The sequence below is a fragment of the Leiobunum rupestre genome, chromosome 7 (assembly GCF_980474605.1).
Source record: "Leiobunum rupestre chromosome 7, qqLeiRupe1.1.hap1, whole genome shotgun sequence".
Classification (NCBI taxonomy): domain Eukaryota; kingdom Metazoa; phylum Arthropoda; class Arachnida; order Opiliones; family Sclerosomatidae; genus Leiobunum; species Leiobunum rupestre.
The window spans coordinates 57661510-57674681 of NC_143390.1; positions in this window are offsets into that span (position 1 = coordinate 57661510).

A 13172-nucleotide genomic window follows, 5' to 3' on the forward strand; every position below is an offset into this window, starting at 1 on the left:
CGCTCGATTCGTTTTTCCCGTCCACACTTATGATTCTCAGTAAAGGTACTAATAAATCTCCTACAATACTTCTTGCAACTAGATCAGAGTAAACGAACAATGAATGTAAACCAGCATCCATGTCGACTGGGTAAGGGGCTAACATTGATTTATCAATGATGCATTCTTTATCTCTACTATCACTAAATCCTAACATAATCGCGAGTTCCGGATCTAATTCTACGGTAATTTTAGGTTTTGTTTTAACCTTTACACGACTGGAATAATTTATATATGCAAATGTTGCTTTATCATGTTCTAAATCGCCCATGGCTTGTATTAATTCTTCTGGAGTCTTGAAGTAACCGGTAGGTTTATCTTGACGTTCGTTAGCATTCATAACTTCTAGTAATTCTTGAGGAGTTTTATAATAACCCGCAGGGATCTCAACCTCTCTATCGGGGCTAAGAGGGTCCCTAATAGTCATTTTATTCCGTTTTCGTATGTTGTACCATGTTCGAGGATAGCTAATTTCCGCTAACCCAACTTCGTACGACTCCTCGAATCTCAACGGTTCAGGTAAATACGTTCGAAATTTACTAACCGTATTATCGGCATAATACATGGATGACGAATCGGAAGGTAGTGTAATGTAGAAACTCATTTTAAATCAACTTCCTGTATCCAAGAATTAAACGACGTGTCGTAATCTCTCCACTTTACGTAGAGTTCAGTTGCACCGCCTGATTTCTTTCTCTTTTTCAACACTTTCTCGATTTCGAAATAACAATCTTTCAAGTCTTTGCCAACAATCTGAACCTCCTCGCGGTAGAAAACACCGGAAATGGGAATTGAATTTAAATCTACCAGTTTATATACCGGTGGGTCACGTGGTAATCTTTCAGTTATTTTAAACAGTTCTGTTGTAAAATTTGGTTTATATTTTTTCTCAAACGTATTTAAATTTTTGCTTATCCGGCAAATGTCACCGATTTCGAAAGCGTAACTAAACGGTGGTGAAAAATTAACAGATTTGTATAGAGTTTTCCATATTTCAGCGGTTCTGTCAGGAGTAACTTCCACGGGCTTACATTTAATTGACCTGTGGTAACTGTGGTTATAAGCGTTTATTATGCGATCTAAAATATCTATGTATTTTAAAGTATTATATTGAGTAAAATAACGGTACAGTCGAGATTTTAATGTTCTTATAAAACGTTCCACTACCGACGCTTTCAATTCTGAATGAGTGGCGAAGAATTGTATTTTTCTTCTTTTTAATTCCAATTGAACTTCTTTACACACAAACTCATTACCGTGATCACTTTGTATTCTTTTAGGTAGACGTCCTAAATCAAGGATCTTATGTAATGCTTCTGCAATTGTTTTACCCTTTTTATCTTTAACTGTTACTACCATAGCTTGTTTACTAAACACATCGATTATACATAGCACGTAGCGAGACCCCGAATTATATCTCGATAGCTTTTGAAAATCGGCTAAGTCGGCTTGCCATTGATCATCGATTCCATAAACAATAGTACGATTTCGGGGGAACCGTCTTCTTGCGGGTTTATGTAACGTATAAGTGTTCTGCTTTGTTAAAAATTCCTTTACTTTTTTCAATGAAACTTTTAAGCCCTTATCTCGAGCGGAATTATAAAGTGCTCGAACGCTGGCGAAAGATCCGGAGTCTGATGGATCGGTGTAAATGTTTTTGAGTTCATCCATATCGAGTGATATTTTGGTGTAATGGTACGTAAAACCAAAATAGAAAATTAAATAACTGAAATATCATGAAAACTATAATAACTAATATCGCTGTAAGAAACTTTGGTGATTTTAAGTATGATTGAGTTAAATAGCTTAAAACTCCAACAGAGACGGTTTCAACGCAACCTTCCATGATAAGCTTATACTACGAAATGAAAATAAGTCATGAAATTTAATCAATTTTATTTAATGCCCAGCCAAGATCTGGGAGTTCTAGATGATGTCGAAGTTGGGATAGGGCTGCTTGAATGTGTGTGAAATACAGTAAGTGATTTTAATAATGACAAATTTTTCGGGTTTTTAATTAAGCGTTTTGGAATATTTGATTTATATATAGCATCGTAGAACTCAGTAGCTCCAATGGGATCACCCGCTATATTAGGTGTTTTTCTTACAGCGTCGTAGAGGAGATCAACTATATGAGATCCGCGTATTGTCTGCCCTCCAATAAAAAGTTCCCCCGAATCGGTCACTTCAATATATTTTGAATCTTCTATCGCTCTGTATAACGCAATCGCATCGTTAACGTATGTAGCCGGTACTGAATAAGATATTTGCGAAAACCAAGTTTTGGAACGGCGGGGGTTTTCAAGTTCAGGTGTTATCTGTTCTTTACGGATGAAAGTTAAACGTCGTTGGAGAGTTTGGTTGTATAACGCTAATTTCTCGGATTCATTTAGGTTCGGATTATCTAGAATTGATTTCATTTCCCCATCTAAATTCCTTGCTTTATCGACTTGAACAATTACTGTTTCTTTAGGTTCAGCCGTTGTTTCGCTCTTCAGTCTCTTCAATACATCTTCAGGTACAAGAAGCATTTTACGAGCCATTATCTACTTATAGCTCGGCTTATGGCACTTCCAGCGACGGAACTGACGATTGATAACAATGGAGCGAGTAAAAATGGTAGAAAACCGCCCTTTTGAACTAGAATCTTTCGTCGTTTAGAAACTGAAGGCTCTCGTGATATTTTCCGTATAACCGTACTATGCTTCTTCAACCGTTTCCGATGTTCATCTGGTAGTTTAACGGTTCCGTGTAAAACATTTATACAACATTCAACCAGAGCTAATACAGCTTCTTTGTTCGCGTATTTAATAGCTGTTTTTCTTTGACTGGGATTACATGAAGCGAGAAAGCGGAGAAAGTCTATATTCCCCCTAACTCGTTTTGAGATATCCATTGAACTAATTTTTTAGCTTTACGTAGTACGCAATGTGCGCTATTAGAATGAAATTTACAGTTAAAATCAATGTCTTCTAGATTAGATAATTTGGGGCAACTAAAATCCTCGATGTTTACCACTTCAACTCCTAAAAGCTTTGATAGTACAGCAGCCTTTTCTAAGCCTTTGGTGAAAAACGTTTCCGCTTTTCTCGATATTTGATTACCGATGTCTTGTCTCGTGTCGTAAGGACGTTCTCCGTCATCCCAACGCAAATCACAAATGTTATACGATATCCAACGGCATTGTCTTTTATCCTCGTAAGAAAGGTCCCTAAATGGGCAAGGTGGCTTGAACGTGTACACTTCAGACTCGCCGGTTCCTACTAGAACATAAGCTAACTCTTTCACAATCCATTGTTTATTTACCCGGAAAAAATTTCCTTCTATTACACATCTCATTTTGGAATAAAGACTGCAGCCTCCTCGTCCGGTAAAAGTCCGGTTCGAAGTAAATACTGATCTGGGGTATGAGGTTTCAAATCAACCATTAAATACCCAAATTGTCGTGACGTTGCTTGCTGAAACGCGTCAACAACGTATTTGCTATTGGTTGGAGATATTTGTTTCGCCAAATGAAAAATCGACGACTTGTCGCGAGGTGATTTAAAGATAAAGAGATAGTGCGCATTCAAATTTAAAGTTCTTATTTCTTTTCCAGGATAATACAGATTTTGCATTAGAATTAACACAGAACTGTTTCTGTGATGAGATCCTCGAATAAATAAATTGGTTACGTCTTTGTTATTAGATATCTCACATAATAAATCATCTAAAATAACTAAATTTTTGATTTGAGGATTTAATATATCAACATTGAGTAACCCTTCATGAAACTCTACTGTAGGGGTATGCTCTAATACTGTTTGAAATAGTTTCGACTGGTATTCTGTATAACACCAAATTATTCTTTCCGGAGAAGGAGTTATACAGGTCAGATTATGTTTAATAAGATTTGCCACAAAAAAACTTTTCCCGCATTGTGTGGCTCCGGCAATAAGTCCGTTCATAGGATGTTGTAAGCTTAAATCCATAATGATTAATGTGGAAAAGAGTAGAGTAACAACCTTTTTATTGTGTTTTTAACAAATTTTTAGCATTACACATAATTTGAGACACAATGCTATTTAAATATTCCTTTGATAAACCACATCGGAGGGTAAACATGTCAACCAAATTTTCACAATCGATAGACATAATTATATCATAAAAATGTAAATCAACGCGCTGATCTGCATTCATAGTCATACACTCGTGTTTGTTTTGAGACAGGTCATCCGTTTCACAAGCAAAACATGTTTTGCTTAGAGTCTTACGTAATTGTTTTAATACAATGTTAGATATAGCTCCCCTCGTTTCCTTAACGTGTTTTATACAGTTTCGAATCTGCTTATACTGGTTCAGAAAATTTATCCAAGATGAACTAGCGAGTGTTACCCCCACTTTAGTTGGGAATACTTTCCCGTAATTTGATCCAACACCATTGAATACTACTCGAATATCTAGAAGCTTCTGGTCAAAAAATCTATGAAGTTCCACTCGTCTAATCTCAGATTCCGAGAAGAACCACGTTGTGTTTGGGCGGTTTTCACCTTCGAAATATGAGGAGATGGTTTCCCTCTTGTCCCATAGCTCCTCCAGTTCCGTTTCCGTTAATTTAATGCCCTTAGAGAGGTCGAGCAGGCCGCAGTAGATCGATTCATCTGCGGTCACGACAAATCCTTTGTCGCTGGATACTTGGAATATGCAATTCCTATAAAATATAAGAAAATTTAATTTTAAATTTAAGCATACAAAAATTTATACTTACATAGCTTAATTCTGTAGTTACAACTTCAAGGTGAAACTCCAAATACCAATTCGCTATTGGGCTTACGTCCTTTTATAGTTTAAATTTCAAATACTTGACCTTACAACTTTTTTCTTAACCTTTTCGAGAATTGCGATAAGTATTGGCCCTAATATTAATTCTAATCTACATATACGCATTTTAAAGTGTAACGCGTTATTTATATGGAAATTTACACGGTTCTCATACGGGGTGAAGTTTATGATTACAACATCAGAAAATGATACATGCTTCATATTTAAGTTCAAGTAGTGATATGAAATTATCTCATCTTAAGTAGCGATATGATATATCTTAAGTAGCGGTATGGAATTATCTCAAATCTCAAAACAAGATGGGTAGGCGTTATAAGATATATTTCACTTCAACGACAAAAAAGGAGGGGTAGGCACAGTTCCTTTTTATAACAGGGTGAATAGGTAGGGTCCCGTAGACTTAACATAGGGGGGGTTTGAAGCCATACCCCCACTTCTATACTACTAACCTTATACAGGGATATGTAACGAGCAGCTGATATTTATTGATTCTTTTGCTTGCTAACCAGGCTCTGTCCATGATGCTAGGATGTGGAAATCGAGTTTCATTTATGAATGTTTAAAAAATGGCTCAAGATATGTTGGCGAAGGGCATCTGCTTGGCGATAGTGCTTACCGTTTAGACATGTTTATAATGACACCTTACAAAGACCATGGACATTTAAGTAATCAAGAAACCAACTACAATACCACTTACAGTTATGCACGTCAGATGATTGAACGAACTTTTGCTTTGTACAAAGGCTCCAGCATTTGAACATGTCATTAATTCCCCAAATTTTCGAAGTTATTATGTGTGCTTGCATACTACATAACTTCATTTTAATAAATGATGGATATAGTGATATTGAAGATTACATAGGAAGTATGAATCTTGCTTATCCAACGGCAGATATTGCTCAAGAAGCGGCATATGATAATGCAGATGCTGCAAAGGTTAAACGGACGGATATTGCTCAACGGTTGAGACCATATAGGCCCAGAATAATTAGTAATTAGATCTTAAAAACTTTTTATAGTGACTACAATTATGAATTTTTAAAAATGTAAAAATCTTTCAATTCATGTTCATAAAAGCATCTACCATTTTTGATAACGTTTCATTTCTAGTATCTTATCTTTTCAAAATTTCTGTTTGAAATGATTTTTGGTGCTCTTGAGACTTGAATTCTAATTCTTCTGCTTTCTGCGTCCATTCTTGAAACCATTCAGGTATTTCATTATTTTTATACTTCTTCCTTCTCCTTTTTGTTGGATTATTTGTTCTCCTAATAAACTGGTTCCATCATTAATCTCTGGAGTTGCTGCTCTTGAAGGGGTTGAGGAAGATGCTCTTGATGAAGTATTTGAATTTGCTGACGGCAAAGATATAAGGATGAAGGTAATAAGTGTTAAAAAAGGGCGCGAAATTCTTTTAAAGGGCGGGATTTTAGAATTTCAATACTTTTGTTTGCCTTAATGGGGAGGGAAATTCGACAAGATCGAGTCAAATAAAAGCTAATTTGCATCCCCGTCTTTTGACGCGATAAATTGCACTTGAGAATTGTGGGTATAGCTTTTTCTATGTATAAAAATGATTTCATAAAAACAAACGTTTTTTTTTCGGCCTATGAGCGAGCAAAATTTCAAATTTGAGGTCAAAATGTAATTTCATAAGGAAACGCCTCCAATATGGGGAGTATAGCAGTCTGATAACTGTTACTTTTAAAGTGCTTGAAATAGACAGTGAATCAATACTTAATTGGCTCGATTTTGCATGGTCATGTTATTGTTAACTCATTACGCTGACCACAAAAAAAATTAAACACGGTTAAGCCGTGTCTGTAAGTTTCGGTTTTAATAAAACACGTGTCATCAGAAGTATATAATATACTCTTATTTTATTGGTTTTCAATCTACATGCTGAATAAGTAAAACACTTCGTAAGTAGGACACCATAGTGCGTATGCGTGATATAACTATACGACATTCACAAAATTATGTAGGTGGTCTTTTTGCTATCCTCACCTAAAGGGTAAGTGAGGTTTTACTATGACGAAGAGATTTGCTTCACCAAACTTACAGTTAATACTTACTAAAACTATATCCATTCCTTGACCATCAAGATGTACGAAAGGTTTCTTATGGTTAGTCTACTCCTCCTGCCACGGAAAAAGTGCGCTCCACGTCGGCGCTGGAGGCGGGAATCCCGAGGATTCATCTAGCCAACTTCGCTAGGGTTGGGTACTTTCCCCGATGTGATCTCCAGTATTATAGGGGTCACAATCCACTGGCTGGTTGTCTTCTTCTAGATATCGTGCCAACTCGTTGTCTTGGGCGTACGTCGGCTCCTCCCTGGCCCGAACTGCCCGTACTCTAGCCCATAGACCACCGGTAGACGGAATAGGCTCCTCCTGACGGATGGGCTCGTGAAATTGAGACAAATAATCGGAAAAATGTCTTTTGGCCGCTCTCGCGTCCAAAGACCGAAAAATTGGGTCTCCATTGACTGTGTTCCAATCATCGAGTGGAAATGATTCTGTGAAGTTTGACCGTTAATTACGTTTCTCAGAGAAAAAGTTGAAATGTTTGATAATATTTTCTTAGCAGGAAATAACTCCGTCGCGGACGACTAGAGCGGCCACGACATAGTCGGAATCGACGATTTGCTCCCAAAACCGTGTTTTTAGGAGACCCAGCGATTCTTTTTTAAGTACTCCGAAGAAGGGAGCGGTAACTGCCAGCATTTCGTCATATACTAGAAGAAGTTGTCCAATGACGAGATGGGCAACGGGCTCTTTCTTTTGGAACACATCAGTGGCCGTCTTGATAGGTTTAATAGCCGCAAGATCTCAGTCATTTGCCGTTGATGGTCTTCCGTCGGGAGGGCCATCTTTGGGCAATTTGGCTCACTTGAAGCTTCGACTAAGGTTTCGACGAGAGCCTGTCGTATTCCGGGCTATAGTTAAAGAAATAATAAAGGTGTAATTTACCAAAGTTAATCGCTGCATCGCCGTATATATGGAGTTCCGTCGAGTTATCACTGGAGCCTTTAAATAAAGCCCCTGTGGAGACTTTTCACGGAATACCTCGCTCCACTTTGGCGAGCGCCTCAAGAACGTCACCCAATCATTCACCAGCTTGACAATCGAAGTCCGCTCTTGGATCTTCTTTAATTGCGCCATTTACTACGAGCTGTAGCGAATTGGCAACGTTTTCGTATCCATGTATCGTGGAGTTTCGGCTCACCCCTTCCCCTAGAAGTAGGCCCAGGTGTTGTCTCGTCCTCGGCGGGTGGAAAGATTTGGAGCATTGTGTCCCAAGCTATAAAAGTTTCAAATACGTATTAGGATGATCTTTTTCACATTTACCAAGAAGATGAAAAAACTTGCCATCATCTAAAGCAAAATCATTCGAGTCCGCGCTTGAAAGCTCCGAATCCGAGAAATCGGAATCATCTACATCCCAGGGCTCTTCGACAATGTCCAACATGTTGATGGCCTTGGTGATATTGACAGCGTTATCAGCGCACACGCAAGAAAGCTGGAAATTAAAATAATTACTATATTTATACGTACACAGTAAAAATAATGGTCTTAGTTTAAACCCATAAGGGGTATGTAACTTTTGTCAGGAAAGCAAACCCCAAGGGGTGTATTTTAGCACCATCAATGGTTTATTTCAAAAAATAGAAAGACCATTTAAGGTGTGTTTTTAAACCATTTTTATTCCAATATGGGTACTACTGCACACCAATCTCAATCCATTTATGAGGGGTTTTATAACCCTTATTAAACCTCTCACAGTTTTAACAATGACAATTTATTAATTTATTCCTTGGTTTAAATGGAACTTCCTCTAACAGTTTTATTAGCAACCACTTTTAAACCATTTGCGGTTCGTATACACTACCGTTACTGATTGTTTTGTAAGCCGTTTTTACCACCTTAAAACTATTTGGGGTTGGTATACAACACCTTTACTGGTGGTTTTTCATACCGTTTTCTAACCACCTTAAAACCATTTGCGGTTCCTATACACTACCTTTACTGGTTGTTTTGCATACCATTTTCTTACCACCTTAAAACCATTTGCGGTTCCTATACACTACCTTTACTGGTTGTTTTGCATACCATTTTCTTACCACCTTAAAACCATACTGAGTTTAAGTAACAACTACTTCTAAACCAATACATATATATATGCTACACCCCTAAGGGTTATCAATAAAACCTTTTTTAAAACTTTTTCGAGTACGCCACATCAAAAATCCAATAAAGGGCAATAACCACGGATATCCGTAACTTTGGTTCCATCAACATAAAGTTCATAAATGTCGTCAGAAAAAAATTTATCTACTTCAAATATAATTATGGGAACTTTTGGGTGTCTCGAAGCATCTTTGATTTTTGGAAAAAAAAAACTTTTGGTGGTTTTCGTCAAATCTATGCGGTATCAGTAAGATGGATAAATACTTCTTTGCAACTAAAAGGTTTTAAATATTTTCATATATTAAACGTCTTAAATTATTTAAAGAACCAATTTCGTACCAAACATTATATCTGTAATCATCTCTTTTTTCACTTGGCCCAGAATTTCCCACATTTTTTTTATTACTTTCCAAAGTTTTTCTGTGTAGAGATTTGACGCGGCTTCAAACGTTGCTTCAAAATTAATTTTGCTAATTCGTTCAAATTCTAGAAAAATCTTTGAATAGAAAAAAAATTAGAAACGTCTCGAGTTATTGGTTATTTTTTTAATCCTTACTTGTCTAACACATGGACTAATTAACAACAGGGACGGTCTGTTTCTATAACATATTCCCTAAACTTCGCGAAAAAAGGTGTAACGTTTTTTTCAGCGTTTCCAGGCAAATATTTTCCACAGGGTGAATCAGACGACATCAACACGAAATGCTATTATCGAAATGTCGCCATATATGTCAAAATATTTTCACTTTTAAAGTGTCTCGATTTGAAATGATTTTCCGTTGGAAGCCTCTTTGTAATATCTAAATGTTTTCCTTATTACCTGGAAATAAGTATAATTGTAGTTTTTTTAAGTACTATAGTAAATAAAGTGACGTAGGACAGAAGCTATCAAAAATGAGAACTATAGTATGCGTTTATAAAAAATGCAACAGTGATTAACGCTATTTAGAGAAAGATCACACGCAGTAATTAAATTTTGGATATCGCTATGAAAAAGTTTCTTGTACTTTAAATACATTTTCTCTTCAGGACAGTTTTCAATAATTGGCCTGAAAATTTCTCTAGCTTCAATAAAACCGGTACTTGAAGTTTGAATTTCCGAGACCCATTTAATTCGTTGAATTTGTGGTTCTACGTCACCAATTTCAATTAATTTCAATAGGTTCCGCTTAGCTTCATCAAATATAACTGAAAATTGTTGATCGTAATTTAAATCCAATAACGATTGAGTACAATTTGTAGATGGGATGTGAAACACATTTGTTAGAGATTTTAAAGCTTTTGGTTTTTGAGTTGATTTCTTTTGTGGAGAATGTATGGGAGAAAGTGTGTTGTTTTCGAGAGGGTTTTCAACATCTGAATCTACGCCTTCTAGAGAATCTAGACCGTCTATATACAAAGATGAATTAGTTAAGCCTTGGTACAAACTTATTGTACGATTTTATAAGATAATACTTACCATAACAAACTTGGGTAGCTTTGTTTAATGATTCACCGAAAATTAATTGATAAGCGTGATTCGAAAAACTGATCATAATTCAACTATTATCTTATAACTTAATTAAGAAATAAGGAAAGCACGGTAGATTGACTGTAAAGGTGGGGGTTCAAGAACTTTATTCCCCCCTTTTGAATCAGTAGCAATTTCCTGTTACGCCAGAAACCGTCACTTGATCGATATTAGTTCTTTTCATATTTTTTAAGAACCAGACCGTCCCTGTTGTTAATTAGTCCATAATGTCTAACACAAGTAAGAGCTGGATATTCTTTTAGAACATCGCCGACATTCCTGTTCTTTATCAGCAACCTTCTGTCAGCGATGGTTTTATCCATTTTGGAATCGATCAATTCCGAATCCACATTTTTTTAAATTCCTCGTTCATCTGAGTTTTGTGCAAAGCAATACTTTCCTCGTCTTCATAAGAGTTGAATTCAGAAACCTAAAAATATATAATATAATAATTATATAATAAATGTATAATTCCATTGAATCTTAATTATCTATTGGTTTGTACCAATGTTTTCAGTGAAGAATACAAAAATGTATATTCACCTGTATTCTAACTGCGCTCAACATAGTGTTTGAATCCGAAGATTGAATTACAGGCTCTGCATTTTTGTAGCTTTCTTTTACATATTTTTTTGTGTTCTGCGACAGTCGAAAATGTTTGTAAATTTTGCCTGAAATTCTTGAACTTGGATCTTAACGTCAGATACCACCAATCCTGCGAGAAATTTTATAATTAGCTTGAGTCAAAATTAGAAAAAAAAATCTTACTCCAGGTTGTTTTTAAACGTGGCACACATATTGCAAAATCAATTTTTCTGATACAATTTTATGACATGGATATCTGAAATACGTTTTTTTTTAATGTTTTCGATTCACCTTCATTTTCTGTTGGTTTTTTACAGTGTTAGTGAAAAAGATGGTTAACTCCCTCTACTAACCCTGCTTATTTATAGAAGTTAACTAACAATCCAAATCGCTTAATTAAATCACTGAACAAGATGTTTCTTAATTCTTTGTTCATTGTGCGTTGTATTTTTCTGTGTTTGTAAAGATTTCAGGCAAATTAGGCAAAGTATATTTTAAGGCAAATGTTGTTCGGGAACAATTGCCAACATCTTTAGTACCAATAAGAAATTAAGCGTGGATCATACAGCTTCATTGCACAATATTTCTGTCCAATCACCGGTTGCATCTAATGATTGTCATTATATGATCTCTACACCCTTGAATTCGAAAGGTTATAATTATATCTCTACCAGTACCCCATTGTCTGTCAATAGTTTTCTATCAAGTGGCCCATTAACGTGTAAGTCCATTCATTCTGATATACCGATAATCACCAGTGATGAGCCAATGAATATTTGGGAGTCAGCTTTTCCCGATGACTGTAGTTGTATCTGTGTTATGTATAAAAATCTTACTAATGAGAAAGAAAAGTTGACAGAAAAAATTAGAATCTTAAAAGAAAAAAAATAGCACCCTTGACGAAAAGCTAAGAAACTAAAACCGTTGAAAAAAAGCTAGACAATGAATGCTGACCCAGCAAACACTAAATGTCCCTAGGATATGCATATGAGCTAAGCTTGGGAGTTTGTTACATCCATAGGATATCCTAAAAAACGTAAATGATCAAAATTGTATATTCCTGGGGTAACCAAATGTCACCACTTTCCTGATCTCCAGAATATCCACTAGAAATTTGTTAAGACATTTTGGGATATTCCATGGACGTTGGCTGGATATTCGTTAAGTCACCATTTCACACTAGGTATATTTTAAGAATATCAGTTATTATATTAAAACACCACCTCTTCGCCCCAGGTACATTCCAAGAATATCTTAAAATAAACAAAAATATACAAGATATCAGATGGATATTTGATAGGAGATATATCGGATATGCAAATTAACGTTTTTTTATGCAAATGAAGGAGTCAAGTTGGATTTTTAATGAAATACATTTTTAGAATTATTTTTATATGGTTTTTTGGGGGGGTTGACCTTTGGACTTGACACGGTCAGATGCATGATTAAACCATGGTTCTACTTCAGCGATAGTGGGTTCCTTTAATGACTTCGAACTACGTACAGTCTCTGTTAGAAAAAAGATTAGTGTTAACATTAATTTAATGTTGTTACACAATTTTAAATAACAAATCTTACCAATTACAGTTTTAATCAGTTGCAAATTATTCAAGGGCCTTTTCCCCTTCTCAACTAAAGTTCCGTGCAAAATCATCTACGAAAATGTGCACTAAAATCCTTTTAACAGTGGCATAAAGTGTAAGCCCACACGCGGTTTATTTCCCAAAAGGAACCTTTGGAATTTCCGAAGGTTTGCTGACCACGCCACCTAGTGTGCATATGAATTAGATATTAATAGTTCTTTATATTTAATGAATACAATTTTTTTTAAAAAATTGAAGAAACTTAAAATATTTTTATAATTATAAATTTTATTCACTGTGGTTGCCGTCGCCGCAACGTCTTATTTGGGCGCTGAAGTAAATTTGTTTATCTCAGGGATATTTTTGGTGAAGACCAATTTGGATGTACTTGGTATATGGGAATTTGATCATGGGTTTTAGATGTTCCAGATATATTTCTCGTAT